Here is a 16,528-nt window from a genome sequence, read left to right on the forward strand (position 1 = left end):
TATCCTGTGAACGTCAATTAGATGAAGTTGATTGATAGTGCTGTTCAGGGCAACTCCATCCTCACTGATTTTCTGCTGGCCTGACCTGTCAGTTTCTGACAGGGGGATGCTGAAGTCTCCATCTCTAATGGTGGTCTGTCTATTTCTGATTTTAGGTCTATCAATTTCTGCCTCACATATTTTGACCATCTGCTGTCAGGCGCATACATTGTAATGTCTTCTTGGGGAAATGACCCACTTACCACTAAGTAGCACCCTTCTTCACCCATAATAACTTTCCTCATTCTGAAGAAATTAACACAGCCACTCCAGCTTTCTTCTGTTAGTGTTAGCATGGTATATCTTATTCCATCCCTTTACTTTTAACCTATCAGAGTCTTTATATTTAAATGGGCTTCTTATAGAAAACATGTAGTAGTTGCTCTAGAGTTTAAAATATACATTTGAAACTAATCTAGGTCCACCTTCAATTAACACTACACCACTTCACATGTAGTGCGGGTACCTTATAACAGAGGATTCCCAAATCCTCCCTCCCATGCCTGGTGACATTGTGTCATTCATGTCACTTATCCATATGCTATAATCAACAAATGCATTGTTACTATTATTACTTTAAACCATTAACCTTTGAGATCTCTTAGAGACCAGGACAGAGTCTTTAGATTTGCTTCCAATGCCAGCAGTTCAGTTTTAGAGAGGGAAGTGAGACGTAAGCTCCCTCAAATACAAAGCTACTCCCAACCCTCTAGAAAGCAGGACTTCAATTAAATATCTAAAGGCCATCAGATATCACAGAACTCAGATGTCAGCTACTCGGGCCCCAGCATCTTACAGATGAGGAAACTACGGCCCACAGCGGGGAAGTGATCTGCTCCTGGGCTAGTCTGGAGGAAAAAGAAGCTACAGAAAGGCAGCCTGATCCTAGACTGAATCCCAAGTGAAAGTGTAGCAACAAAGGACATTACCGGTGTCATACTGTGGTTTATAATAAGAAGTATATATTTGGTCTTCAGCACAGAGCTCCTAAAACCGTTGGAATTTCTTAAGTGATAAGAGCAACAAAGGTCTCTTTATTATGTTAGTGAGGTGACTTTTGGACCTCACTTAAGGATCTTGGGGAAGGGAGAGGGGCTGGAGGTTGAACCAATCGCCAGTGGCCAGTGATTTAATCAACTGAGCCTAAGTAATGAAGCCTCCATAAATCCCAAAAGGACAGGGTCTGGAGAGCCTCATGGAGGTTTGGGGAGAGTGGCGAGCTCGGAGAGAGCACGGAAGCTCTGAGCCTTTCCCCACCCCTTGCCCTGTGCATCCCTTCCATCTGGCTGTTCCTGAGTTACATCCTTTCATAATAAACTGGTAATGCAGTAAGTTAAATATTTCTCTGAGTTCTGTGAGCCACTCTAGCAAGTGAATCGAACCCAAGGGGGTGGTGATTGGGACCTCTGCTCTACAGCCCATCCATCAGAAGCACACGTGACACCTGGACTTGCACATATACAAAGGGGGCAGGGAGGAATGATAATGCAAATGGCGCAAAATGTCAGCAATAGGCAAATCTGGATAAAGGATATAAGGGTATGTTTTTGCACTATTCTTACAACATTTCTGTAAGTTTGAAATTATTTCCATAGAAAAGGTTTAAAATGTAATCCTTTAAACCCTTTATTATGATAGGTCATAATCCCACATTCCTGGAAACCCAGGGATCTTTCTCCATGTTTCTAGTGTCTTCATATCACTGGCCCCGAAATGCCAAAACAGTTCATTTTTTGTTAATATAGACTGCTTTTCTGAGAGGTGAGTTTACTGAAAGGGGTTATCATCATCTTGGGGAGGGGCGTCCGGAATATCGTGTGTGAGGGGAAACGACCCTTCTCTGTCCAGAGCCAAAGCCTTCTGGGGTTGGGAGGATTGTAATTATGCCCGAGACCTTGCTCTCAAGCGAAGCACAGCTTGGTCTGTCCTTCTCTGGGACTCACCCACCAACCCCGGGCAGGGAGGGCCTCCTCTTTCCCTGCCCTTACTTAGAAGCGCCCCATCTGCAGGAAGTACTGAGAAATGCCAGGAGAACATACTTTGCTGTCAGTTGTCCACGTGGTATTTGTGTTTTCCTCCAGCAGCAGTAGTTGCGTCCACGTGTGCCCGAAGGAGACCCGGAAGCTGAAGCCCCCGGCAGGCCTCTCGTGGCCTCCTGCTCCGGATCGGAGCCCAGTTCCCGTCCCCCACTCCCAGCCCCTTCTCCCCTCGCTGCAGACACAGCCCTGGCCGAGCAGCTGCCGTCCTGCTGCACGGGGTCCTGGGCACCATCGCCCTGAGCCTCACAGCAATGCCATGCGGGAGGTACAGCCACCACACAGACAAGAAAGAGGCTCCGAGGTCCAATGGCCTGACCAAGGCACGACCGCTAAGAACTTCCACGATGTGGGAAGCCAGACCTGGGGCTTCTGCCCAGATGCTTACAGCTCCTCTGCCCCACGTTCTACAAATGCTGAGTTCTGGGACACCATCGGCTTTCGTCACCTCCTGCCCTGAGCCCCCCAGGAGGGCACCCCCTCATTATGCCACAAAGAAGGCAAAGCCTCCTCTGTGGTTGGCCCAGATGACAGAGACAAGACCTTGAGACCAAAGCCCATTTCCTCTGAATCCCACCAAAAATGGTCCAGAACCTGGACTGCTATTGCCTTCAAGATCCTGCCCTGATTTTATTGAATAACCTGCTCATGGATCACAGGAAGACTCAGATGGGAAAGACTTGCAAGGTCTTGGATGACGCCTTCTGTCCAGAGAGTAAATCTCCCTGAGGTTCCCAGGGTGCTCCGTGTTTCTGCAGGTTCGTGCTCCAGATGCACCTCTGTATAAGCTGTCCGCTGCACATCCTGAGCAGCCCCTGCACATCCCCGACCACCAAGCAAGCTGCCCGGCAGATGCCCCTCAGAGGTCACTTCCCCCGAAAGCTCTGGAAAGCTTGCTCAGCCTCCTCCAGACCCTGGACTGAAGCACTCGCCACTCTGCTCTGCACACCTGTCTATCTGTCTGCCCGTCTTCTCAGCAGACAGGGCACCCTGGGATCAGGGCTCAGTTGCATCATCTTTGTGTGCCTGGAAACTAGTACAGTAGCTGACAGACGGCTGAACGAATGAATAAACAAAGCCTTGGGCTCAAGCCATGGCCCAGTCTCTATTTCTTTGATCTCGAGCAAGTCAGTTTCCTTCTTGATCCGTCTCTGGCTATAGCACAAGGTTGTTCCAGCTCAGGGGTCATGTCTGCAAAAGCATTTTTAAACGTAAGTTACTATCCCCCGTGCATTATCTTTATAGTTTAAGGGAAGGAGGGTGTGGTTAAGGAGCTTTGTAAGGGGAAAGTGCACCGCAAGGTCTACCACCCCGCTGGTTCTCAGCCTCGCTGCTCACTGGAGTCGCCTGGGGAACGTCATGGGCTTGGGACACAGCTTGGGCACTGGGATTGTTAAAAACTCCCCAGGTGACTGTTCTAGAAAGCTAAGGCCAAGAGCCTCTGGTAGACCCAGAGATGTGATGCTTGTTACCCTGGTGCATGCCTCTCGGGCCTCCTACCTGGACAGGTGAGGGCAGTGGTGCTCAACGCTTAGCTGTATCAGCACCAGCTGGAAGCTGGTTACAACACAGGCTGCCAGGCCACACCCTCGGTGTCCAATTCAGCAGGTCAGGGGTGGAGCCTGAGAATCTGCACTTCCAGCAAGTTCCCAGGGGGTGCTGATTCTGCTAGTCTGGCGACCCCACTTTGAGAACCACTTGGTTAGAGAAGCAGTTCCCAAATCAGAAACACATCACATGCCACCTCAGGTGCTGAACTGCCCTCGCCGGAATCTGTTTTTATAACCAACTCAACAAGTGACCATGACCAGCAGGTGGATGTGAGAACCTCTCCACTGCCTGATTCTCGTCTGTGCTGCTCCAGGGCTGCAGGGAACATTGCCCTGGTCCACAGGAAGCAGAAGCTGAGAAGACAGACTTGTCTGTTTAATTTTTTAAAAGGGCAGCCCTGAAGCCTCAGATGGAAAACCACTGAGTTTATGTTCACTCCGAGTGATGTACAGGTGACCCTTGAACAACCAGGGGTTAGGGGTGTCGACCTCTGTGCAGTCGAATATCCGTGTGTAACTACAGTCAGCCCTCCGTATCTGTGGTTCTGCATTCACACACAGATTCTGCAACCACAGGTCGTATTTACTATTGAAAGACATCCCTGTGGAAGTGGACCCATGCAGTTCAAACCGGTGTTCTTCCAGAGCCACCTGCATCTGGGGTGCCGGCACCTGCCAGGAGGCTGTCTGAGCCCACGGCAGGGGGTAAACACGGCACTCAACCCAGGCACCTGGCACGCAACCTTGGAAACTGGTCATCTTCGTGCCCCCCACATGACAGAGCAAAGATCTGGTTGGATCCTTTTGTCACTAAGATACACTATTATCCTCCTCCCCTCCTAGTAGGAAACTAAGAGTTAATTGGAAGGTCGATGGAGCAAATATTGATAGAAACATCTACACGAATCATCCGCAGATCTGGGGAAATCCTAACGGAATGAGGATCATGATAAGAAACTTTCATTTTTTTAAAAAATAGTTCAAGCAATAGAAAATCATCTGTTTCTCTGTGAGAAGACTAAAAATACTAGTTAAGATGGAAACTGACTTCCCGAGCAGGTGACCATCTCCACGTACATTTACTCATTTACTCCACAGAGTCATGGCCCTCGCCCAGGGCTGGGGCTTCCCAGTGAACAAGACAGATGGACCCGCCCTTGAGGAGCCTGCAGTTCAGTGGAAGAGCCTGACAGCAACCAGGCCACCCACCAGGGAGGGGACTGTCCAGCTTCACTAAGCGCCACAAGGAAAAGAACAGAGTTCTCTTAGAGCACCGGTGGGAGGCACAGGGATCCTCCTGAACACTGGGTGCCCACAAGGGCCTCTTGGAACTATGACAACTGAGCAGGGGCCTGAAGCTTTAGAGAACCCAGCCGGAGACAGAGTAGAATTCCAGCAGGGAAACAGCACGTGCAAAGGCCCTGAGGTAGGAGGGAGCTTGGCTCAAATGCGGAAAACAAAGGTCAAAGACGTTAATAGCACAAAGAACAATGGGGAGGAGTGGGAGGCGAGGTCTGAGAGCAGAGGGAGTTGACGTAGGGTGACCAACCATCCCTATTTCCTGGGATGTCAGACTTTCAGTGCTAAGACCAGGAAAGACCTGGACTAACTAGAACACACTGGTGATGCTGGAGGTGAGGTCAGAGGGGATGAATGGAGGGGGAGCGGGGGGCGGGGGGCAGAAAGCCAGGTGGGCACAAGGCACTGGGAACTTTACAGACCTCGAAAAGGAGGCTGGAGCTGAAGCCAAGGAAGGTTTTAAGTTGGGAAGTGGCTTGTTTCACATCATTCAGTGCATAGACAACAGACTGGAAGGGTGGGCAGGGAAAGCAGGAAGCCTGTCAAAAGTGGTCATGGTCGTCCAGGTGGGAGCAACATGGACCAGTGTGACAGTGAAGGTGGACAGGGGGCAGCAAACAGGGCGGAGGCAAAGCTGCAGGGCCAACTGGGCATCTGCTAAAGGCCCCAGGAAGCAGAGAGCCCACAAACAAGAAGAAACAGCCTTGTTGCTGATGAGTAGAAAGTTTTGTGGTCTGGATAGAAGATCAAACCAGCCACAACATTCCCTTAAGCCAAAGCCTCATCCAGAGCAAAGCCCTAACTCTCTTCATTCTATGACGGCTGGGTGAGGTGAGGAAGCTGCAGAAGAAACAAAGAAACGTTTGAGGCTGGCAGAGGTTGGTTCATCAGATTTAAGGAAAGACGCTGTCTCCATGACATAAAACTGCAAGCTGAAGCATCAAGTGCTGAGGTAGAAGCTGCAGCAAGTTCTCCAGAAGATCTAGCTGAGATCATTAATGAAGGTGGTTACACTAAACAGACTTTCAATGAGATGAAACAGCCTTATATTAGAAGATGCCTTCCAGGACTTTAGTATCTAGAGAGGAGAAGTTTACTGAATATTTTAAGCTCATTGCTGAGATCCTCTGCTCAGAAAAAAAGATTCCTTTCAAAATATTACTGCTCATTGACAATGCACCTGGTTACCCAAGAGGTCTAATGGAGATGCACAATGAGATGCATGTTGTTTTCATGCCTGCTAACACTATATATGCTAACACCATCTGTAGCCCATGAATGAAGGAGTCATTTCTACTTTCAAGTGTTATTATTTAAGAAATACATTCCACAAAAGAAAGAAAAAGAAAGAAAGACATTCCATAAGGCTTTCGCTGGCATAGATAGTGATTCCTCTGATGGATCTGGCCAAAGTAAATTGAAAACCTTCTGGAAAGGATTCACCACTCAAGATCCATTAAGAAAGTCATGATTCATGGGAAGAGGTCAAAATATCAACATTAACAGGAGTGTGGAAGAAGCTGATTCCAACCATCATGGATGACTGAGCGGTTCAAGACTTCAGTGGAGGAAATAACTTCAGATGTTATAGAACATCTGAGAACAGGAGAACTAGAATTAAAAGTGGAGCCTGAAGATGGGACTGAATTTTTGCAAGCTCAGGATAAAACTTTCACAAATGAGGAGTTGCTTCTTATGGATGAGCAAAGAAAGCAGTTTCTTGAGATGAAGTCTACTCCTGGTGAAGATGCGGTGAAGATTTTTGAAATGACAATGAAGGATTTAAAATATGACATGAACTTAGTTGATAAAGCAGCTGCAGGGTTTGAGAGGACTGACTCCAATTCTGAAAGAAGTTCTACTGTGGTTAAAATGCTATCAAAGAGCATTGCATGCTACAGAGAAATTGTTCGCAAAAGGGTCAATTGATGCAGCAAACTTCATTGTTGTCTTATTTTAAGAAAATTGCTATGGCACCCCAGCCTTCAGCAACCACCACCCTGATCAGTCAGCAGCCATCAGCATCAAGGCAGGACCCTCCATGAGCAAAAAGATTACAACTTGCTGAAGACTCAGATGACGGTTAGCATTTCTTTAGCAATAAAGTATTTTTTAGTTAAGGAATGTACTTTTTTAGACATAATGACATTACACACTTAATACACTACAGTATAGTGCAAACATAACTTTCATATGCACTGGGAAACCAAAAATTCATGTGACTAGCTTTCTTGTGATGCTCACTTTCTTGCAGTCAATTTATTATCAAGAGGCTATAACAATTGTAAATATATATGCACCCAACACTGGAGGACCTAAATATATTAAGAAAATACTAATTGATCAAAGGGAGAAACAGACAACACAGTAAGATAGGGGTCTTCGATACTCCCACCTTCAACAATGACAGATCATCCAGACAGAAAATCAATATGGAAACACTGGACTTAAACTACACTTTAGATAGTAATGAACCTAACAGACATACACAGAACGTTCCATCCAACAGCAGCAGACTACACATTCTTCCCAAGCACACAAAAACATTCTCCAGGATAGATCATATGTTAGGTGATAAAACAAGTCTTAACAAATTTAAGAAGACTGAAATCATATCAAGGATATTTTCCAACCATAATGATATGAAACTAGTAATAAATAACAGGAGGAAAACTAGAAAATTCACAAATATGTGGAAATGAAACAACACACTTCTAAAAAACTGATTCTTTCAAAGAAGAAACCAAAAGGAAAATTTTTTAAATCTCAAAACAAATGAAAGTGAAACACAACATACCAAAACTTATGGGATGCAGCAAAAGCAGTTCTAAGAGGGAAGTTCATAGCGATAAATACCTACTTAAGAAAAAAGAAGGACCTCAAATAAACAACTCAACTTTATACCTCAAGGAAATAGGGGGAAAAATAAGTCTAAAGTTAGCAGAAGGAAGGAAATAACAAAGATCAGAGCAGAAATAAATGAAATAAAGATGAGAAAATCAACAGAAAATATCCATAAAACTCAGAGCTGGTTTTTTGAAAAGATAAAACTGACAAACCTTTAGCTAGACAAAAGAAAAAAGAAAGAAGACTCAAACAAAACCAGAAATGAAAGAGGAGACTTTAATACTTTTGTATACCACAGAAGTACAAAGGATCATAAGAGACTATGATCAACAATTATATACCAGCAAAACCCTAAAGACTCCACCAAAAAACTGTTAGAACTAATAAAGAAATTCAGTAAAGCTGCAGAATAAAAAGTCAATATACAAAAATCAGTTGTCTTTCTACACACAACAAACTATTGGAAAGAAAAATTAAGAAAACAATCCCATTTATAATGGCATCAAAACAATAAAATACTTAGGAATAAATTTAACCAAGGTAGGTAAAAGGACTATACATTGAAAACTATAAGAGACTGAGGGAAGAAATTAAGAGGGATGCAAATAATCGTATAAATATCCCATGTTAATGGATTGGAAGAATTAATATTCTTAAAATGTCCAACTACCCAAAGCCATCTATACATTCAGTGCAAAATTCCACTGGCATTTCTCACAGAAATAGAAAAAAACAATCCTAAAATTCATATGGAACCACAAAAGACCCCAAACAGTCATAGCAATCTTGAGAAAGAACAAAGCTGGAAGCATCTTACTTCCCGATTTCAAACTATATTATAAAGTAATCAGAATGGTACGATACTAGCATAAAAACAGACACATAGACCAATGGAAGAGAATTGAGAACCCGAAATAAACCTAATTTATGTATAGGCTTATAAAATACGTTCAACTAATATTTGACATGGGAGCCAAGAATACTTAATGGGGAAAAGATAGTCTCTTCAACAAATGGTGCTGGGAAAACTGGATAACCACATGTAGAAAAAAGAAATTGGACCCCTATTTTACACCACTCACAAAAATTAACTCAAAATGGATTAAAGACTTAAATATAAAAGCTGATACCATAAAATTCCTAGATGAAAATATAGGTAAGAAACTCCATGGTATTGTTCTTTGCAGTGATTTCTTGGATATGACACCAAAAGCACAGGCAAAAAACCCAAATAAACAAGAGGGACTAAAACTAGGAAGTTTCTGCACAGCAAAGGAAACAACCAACAAAATGAAAAGGAAACCCATGTGATGAAAGGAAATATTTGCAAACCATATATCTGATAAGGAATTAATAGTCAAAATACGTAGGGAACCTATACAACTCAATAGCAAACAATAAATAAGTAACCTGATTAAATAATGGGCAAATGACCTGAATAGACATTTTTCCAAGGAAGATATACAAATGGCCAACAGGTACATGAAAAAGTGCCCAACATCACTAATCTTCAAGGAACTGCAAATTAGAACCACGAGATTTCATCTCATACCTGTTAGGATAACTATTCTTAAAAAGAAAGAGATATCAAGTGTTTGGGAAGGTATGGAGAAATGGGAACCCTTGTACACTGTTGATGGGAATGTAAATTGGTGCAGCCACTATGGAGAACAGTATGGTGGTTCCTCAAAAAATTAAAAATAGAGCTACCACATGATCCAGCAATCCCACGTCTGGGTATATATCTGAAGGAAACAAAATCAGTATCTCAGAGAGATACTAGCACTCCCACATTCATCGCAGCCTTATTCACAATAGCCAAGATACGGAAACAACATTAGTGTCTAGAGATAGATGAATGGATAAAGAAGATGCGGACAATATACACAATGAAATATTATTCAGCCAAGAGAAAGAAGGAAACCCTGTCATCTGCAACAACATGGAATGAACCTGACGGCATTATGCTGAGTGAAATAAGTCAGACAGAGAAAGACAAACACTGTATGATCTCAGATGTGGAATCAAAAAAAAAGTCAACCTCCTAGAAACACAAAGTAGAACGATGGTTACCAGGGGCTGGGCGGCATGGAAAATGGGAAGACTCTGGTCAAAGGTTACAAGCCTTCAACTCACACCTGTTAGAATGGTTATCATTGAAAAGACAAGAAGTAACAAATGTTGGAGAAGATGTAGAGAAAAGGGAACTCTATAGTTGGTGAGACCATAAACTGATGCAGCTACTATGGAAAACAGTATGGAGATTCCCCAAAAAATTAAGAATAGAACTACCATAGGATCCAGCTATTCCATTTCTGAGTATTTACCCAAAGAACACAAAAACTCTAATTAGAAAAGATGCATGCACCCACTATGTTCACTGCAGTATTATATATAATAGCCAACATACAGAAACAACCAAAGTGTCCACCAAAGGATGAATGAATAAAGAAGATGTGAGATATATATATATATATAAAGAAACGAAATTGAGTTATTTGTAGTGAGATAGATGGACCTAGAGTCTGTCATACAGAGTGAAGGAAGTCAGAAAGAGAAAACAAATACCGTATGCTAACCCATATATATGGAATCTAAAAAAAGTGGTTCTCATGAACCTAGGGGCAGGACAGGAATAATAAAGACACAGACATACAGAATGGACTTGAGGACACAGGGAGGGGGAAGGGTAAGCTGGGATGAAGTGAGAGAGTAGCAATGACATATATACACTACCAAATGTCAAATAGATAGCTAGTGGGAAGCAGCTGCATAGCACAGGGAGATCAGCTCTGTGCTCTGTGATGACCTAGAGGGATGGGATAGGGAGGGTGGGAGGGAGACGCGAGAGGGAGGGGATATGGGGATATATGTATACATATAGCTGATTCACTTTGTTATAGAGCAGAAACTAACACAACACTGTAAAGCAATTACACTCTTATAAAGATGTTAAAATAAATAAATAAATAAAAGAAGATGTGATATATATACATAATGTGGTATACACACACACACACACACACACACACACACACACACACACACACACACAATGGAATACTACTCGGCCATAAAAGAGAATGAAATCCTGCCATTTGCAACAACATGGATGGACCCTGGCTAAGTGAAGTAAGTCAGAGAAAGCACATACTATTGATACATGATTTCACAATATGTGGAATCTAAAAAAACAAAACAATCAAAACAAAAACAAACTCATAGGTACAGAGATCAGATCAGTGGTTACTAGAGGGGAAGAAGGTTGGCAGGTGGGTGAAATGGGTGAAGGGGCAACTGGATGGTGATGGGCGGTCACTAGACTTGAAGTGGTGACCACTTCGCAGTGTATGCGGATGTCGAATTGTAATGCTGGCCACCTGAAACATACAATTTTTTAAGAAGTGTACAAGCCTTCAGTTATGAGATGAATATGTTTTGGGGATCTAACGTACAGGGTGGTGACTATAGTTAATAATTTTGTATCACGTATGTGAAATTTTCTAAGAGTAGAAGTAAGCATTCTTACCAAAACAAAACAAAACAAAACAAAACAAAACAAAACAAAACAAAGATGGTACCTACATGAGATGGTGGAGGAGAAGGGAACCAGAGTTGTAAGCAATAGAAGTAAGAGAAAGAGAAGGTGCAGGTGCCACTGTGTGATGCTCAACAGGCAGACGTCTCCTCCAGGCCTTGGTGAGCTCAAACCCGGGGCCCCAACAGCAATGCACGCACAGCGGTGCGCACATAGACACATAAAACGGAGGCAGCAGAGGGAACAATGGCTGTGATGGCCCCAGGAGGACAGTCATCTGCTAAAGGAGCAGAGGGGACGATGTGGCTGTGGAGGTGACGAGCTTGCTTAGTGGCTGCTGTCCTCCTAAGGCTGGCACCCCTGAGCTGGGGGAGCGAGCCCGCCGAGACACAGGCCGTCCAGCCTCCGCTTGCCCTGCCCGCTCCTGAGGCCCAGGGTTCCTTCCTGTGAAGGAAGCCTGGAACGCATCTGTAGATCAGTGCTGTCCTTAGAACTTCCTGCAATGATGGAAATGTTCTCTAAGGGCCCTGCCGATACAGCTGCCACCAGGCACACGTGGCTACTGAAATGTGCCTGCTGAACAAGGGCCTGGATTTGTATTTGAATTAATTCGGTACATGTGGCCAGGTGGTCACTGTACAGGACAGTGCAGCTCTAAAGTTCTGACACTCTGGGTAGAAACCAAGAGGCTTGGGGACACCAAGAGACTTGGCATTGCCATCTCTTCCTTTAGTTGAAGGTACTCTTTGGGAGAGGAAGGCGGCCCTGGGCTCCGGCCTGCAACATTAGGACTGCAAGGCCGGGACCACGGAACCTCCACCCAGGACTTTAAGGTAAAGGGGGGCAGGGTGCCAGAGGAAGCTGTGACACAACGGATGTGACACAGAAAGAACAATATAGGAGAAAAAGCCCCATAATTTTCCAAGGAAATTAACTGGGAGCGGGCCACGGTCCTCATGACTTCATGCCTCCCACTGCTGGTCACCATTAGGCTGCGGAGATTAGGAGGAGCGGGCCAGGGGTGGGGGGAGAAGCACACAGAGCCACAATGAGGGGGACTCACACCTGCCCTCGTCACCGGGTCCTTGGACCACCCACAGACACCTCCTTTGTCCAAACCCAACAGCAGTCAGCCTCCGGGAAGAGCAGGGTGGACAGAGCGGAGAGGGCAGGGAGGGGGTCTGTCTGGGAGGCGTCACCAGGCCCGGCGGGTCACCTGGGGATGGGGTTCGGGGGCCAGCAGAGGCTGACGCCAGCTTCCACTACTGCTCGCTTTTTACTGTAAATAGGGTGAGATCTATACCCTTCACAGCTCTGGCCAGCTACCTCGCCTCTCCAAGCCTCAGTCTGCTCATCTGTAAAATGGGAAAATAAAGGGCTCTGGTGATTACAAGGGGTGACACATGAAGGGCTTAGAATAGCTTTGGTCATGGCTAAGTGCTCACTTTAAGTTAGTTATTTGTTTCAAACTCAAAAAAGGCAAAATAAACATCGGAAAAGGGGATATGGGGCCCTGCGGTAGGTGAGACACAGACTAGGTTCTCTGAATGAAGTTTCAAAATTCTGAAACAAGTTAAATATGCAATTAAGGAACAGACTTACCACTGATAACTTTGAAAAAGATTCTGAAAAGAAGAAGGGAACAGAAAACCAAACATGTCCAAAATCCCAGTTTCAAAAAGATGGATTCCAGACACATCGGGCCAGCTAGATGTATACTCCTGAAAATATTCTAGAACCGATGATGAAATAGATCGTTTGTGAGCCTGTGGAAAAGAACACAGCGATCGTCGGAAGCCAGCATGAGTTCACAAGTAACAGGCTGTGCTGTACTAATATTTTTTGACAGGATCATTGGATTAATCACCAAAATACTGTGAAAATAGTGTAGTTTGATTTCGGCAAGAGCGGCGACATGAGGAGGAGGGTGGGGTGAGTGAGAACATAACTGATGCCATCTACTGATCTGTAAGAAGATCTCGAACAGGGTGCCAACTCCGTGCTATGCAGCGCATTTAGCCGAGACCTGAATAAAGACAGAAAACTCATCTGAAGATGACGCAAAGCTGGAGGAATAGCCGGGATGACACTGGGGCCCAAGAGGCCTGCACCCAACAGGAATACAATTAAGTTCTTCATTGGGGATCTTTCACTGGCCAGACAGTGATTACATGGGATACACGTGGGGTTTTAGTCGTCTGCGGGCCTGGTGTGAGCCAAAGAAGGGATGCAACCACTGCAAGAAAGCAGCTTCCATCACGTGGGGCTGAGTCATCTCAGGGACCTGCCTGGCGTGCCTGGGGGCGCCACCGGGAGGCCCTGCGCTGAGCGCCTGGCGTACTCTCTCCTTTAACCCTACAGCCATGCGCCAAGTGAACAGATGGGGGATGGAGCTCAGAGAACAAATCACATGTAACTCCAAAACCAGAGAGGGGAGCTTTCTGATTTGTCAGATTTCTGCCCTTTTTCAGCCAGGCACTTTCAGAATTCTTAATTTGCAATTCATTGCTGATTTAGGTCTTTTAAAAAATAGAGTTAAAGCACCTCATCTCAGAAGACATGGACTAAATATCAAAGGTAGAGCCTCCCATTGATGGTATCAGAGATGAAGATGGAAAATCAGTTTTGAAGGGAGTTGGTCTCTGGCCGCTGCCATTCATGTTTTGGTTCTCTCCTGGGGTAAAGAGCCTAGTGTGTTAAATTTTTAGAGGTTCTGGTAAACAGAACCTTAAATTCTCATTAGCAAAATATCTTCTAGTGATGGTATTTCAGATTTGTTAAACTCATTTTTGATAATATATTCCATACTTGTAGGGGGCCTTGAAATAACTTTTCTGGTTTTGACTCTTGCCTGAGGGGCGGTGGGTTAGAGGCTCCGCCATGGAGCTGGCAGTGTACTGGGGTGTCTGTTGGAGGGGCTGCAGCTAACAGCCCCTCCGCAGCAGGGAGGTGGGCTTGGCCCACCTTCCAGAGGAGCTGAGACGCTCAGGACGAGGTGGGGCTGGCCAGGGGGAGGGGGAGAGCCGGGGAGGGCCAAACAACCGCCAGCAGGTGGGCAGCCTGGACTCAGGGAGGGGTCATGAGGGGGGGGCACAGGCAGAAGGAGGCTGAGCAGGGATAGGCCCCTCGGGGGCAGGTGAGCCGGCCACTGCCACGCGTTCAGGCCTCATCACTCTCCGTCTTCTCCAGGACGATTTGTTCTAGATCTTCAGCAGTTTCTCACACAATGTGGCCTTGAGAGTGAGTGCAGCTCTGCCCACTGGGGAGACAAGGCCTCTGGGCAGTGGTGTCCTGGTCTCAACAGACCTGGGATGGATGGAGTCCCGGCTGCACTGCTGGCCCTCCGCGTGACCCCGGCACAGCTTCTCTGTTCTCTCTGCCAGTCGGCAACCACCTCCACTCAGGATGCCACCCGGCAGAGAAGATGCCGTCGCGAGGACCACCAAGGTGCGGTGATACTGTGGAGTGTCCAGCCCTGGAAGGCGCCTTTATTTGGTCTACGTTTCGGGTCGCCAGAAGAGCTTGGTCTCCTCTAAAGTAAACCACGAAAGGCAAGATTAAACAGCCCCTGCTAGCCAGGGTCATCAGGCAGTGCTCTGTTTAAAGTCCCAGGCCTGCGGTCTGCCAAGAACCTCTCAGGAAAGCCATACATGGTACGATTCTCTCCCATCCTCATTCGAGCGATGTTTTAATGGACAATAAACAGCGAGCTTTATAAATAAGCAGAAAGGAGGAGTTGGAGATGTTGGGAGGGACGTGAAGACTGGGAGTTCTACACTCTGCAAGCAGAACTGCACCCAAAATCTAATTTTAGCCATTTGTCCCACAGCAAGAGTTGGAAATGATCTTCAGAAGGAGAGTGAAGGGAGCTGGGGGAAGGGAGACATTAAGGACCTCTTTGAGGCAGCTGTGGATGTCATGGGGTTTCCTCCTGAGCTTTCATTTTTTCCTTCATAACCTTGCCTTGTGGTTAGATCTGACCCTCGCCAGCCGGTCTTTAGTGTGTACACGCTGCTTCTCTGTGGCTAGGAGTTGAAAGTGACCTTCAGGATGATGCAAAAGCCTCCTTCCATCCAATGCTACAAAAGTAGACATCTACCATCTTTCCTGCATACTGTGAGGGAGGGAAAATTTTTAAAATACAGTCAGCCCTCCATATCCGTGGACACCAAACTGCCGATACAGAGGGCCGAGTGTCCCACATCATTTTACATAAAGGACTTGAGCACCTGCGAACTTCGGTGTCTGCAGGGGGTCGTGGAACTCTGATGAAAATAAGTAAAAGCTCCCGCCACACGTAAGTAGGCTCAGGACTTCTGCTCCGATGCTCTCAACATCGTCACCCCCTGTTGAATTGCGTTGTTTCATTTATCAAGCCAGCGTCCGTGTTAATGACACTTACACCCACGGCTCCCAGTTTTGTTTCTAACCCGGCGTCTCCTCCACGTCCTTCAGATCTTCAGAGTTCTGGTTTTTTCTCCTTGTCTTCCCTTATCTTTTTCGGACCTTTCAGCAAGTTGACCACACGCCGCTGCTCACACTCCGATGTGTCTGAGCCCCTCTGAAGTGGGATTCGCGAGCCAGGTTGTGAGCGACGAGGGTCGTGTTTCACCACCATCCGCACGTCGAGCATGCGGGCTCCTCTCTCTGTGCGGTCCTCTCGCCCATCACCCCACGACAGGCTGCATCTGCTCACTGAGCATGAGCTGCTGGTGATCAAACGCTGTGGCAGGAAAACGTCTGACAAATCTGTTCAGCAAGTCCACCACCCTACAGCTGAGTTTACAACACTGGAGCTTCAAGTAACTTTAGCGTGAATCTGAATTCACTCTGTAAAAGCCGACAGAGACCACGGAAATGGGACAGCTTCCCGGACCTGAGTGCCCGTGAGCTGGGGGAGCTGACCAGGCTCTGCATCCGGGATGGCGTGATTTCACACCAAGAGGTTTACGCCATCGAGGATTCTACTGGACCATCTGCATCGGGTCAGAATAAGGCAATTTGGCAAACCCCTTTCCAGCTCTATGTTCCAAGTACTTGAATGTACACTGGAGATGTGATTTGAGTTTTTTTCCCCTCATGTTTTCTAGCTGTGTCCTTATCTGAAGCAGACAACTGGGTCAGAGTAGAGGGACTCAGACGTTATTACAAAGTCACAGATCAAGTGTCAGCATTGCCACCCTGAACACACCCCACCTCGTCTGGTCTCAGAAGCTAAG

The sequence above is a fragment of the Eschrichtius robustus genome, chromosome 16, assembly GCF_028021215.1.
Source record: "Eschrichtius robustus isolate mEscRob2 chromosome 16, mEscRob2.pri, whole genome shotgun sequence".
Lineage (NCBI taxonomy): Eukaryota > Metazoa > Chordata > Mammalia > Artiodactyla > Eschrichtiidae > Eschrichtius > Eschrichtius robustus.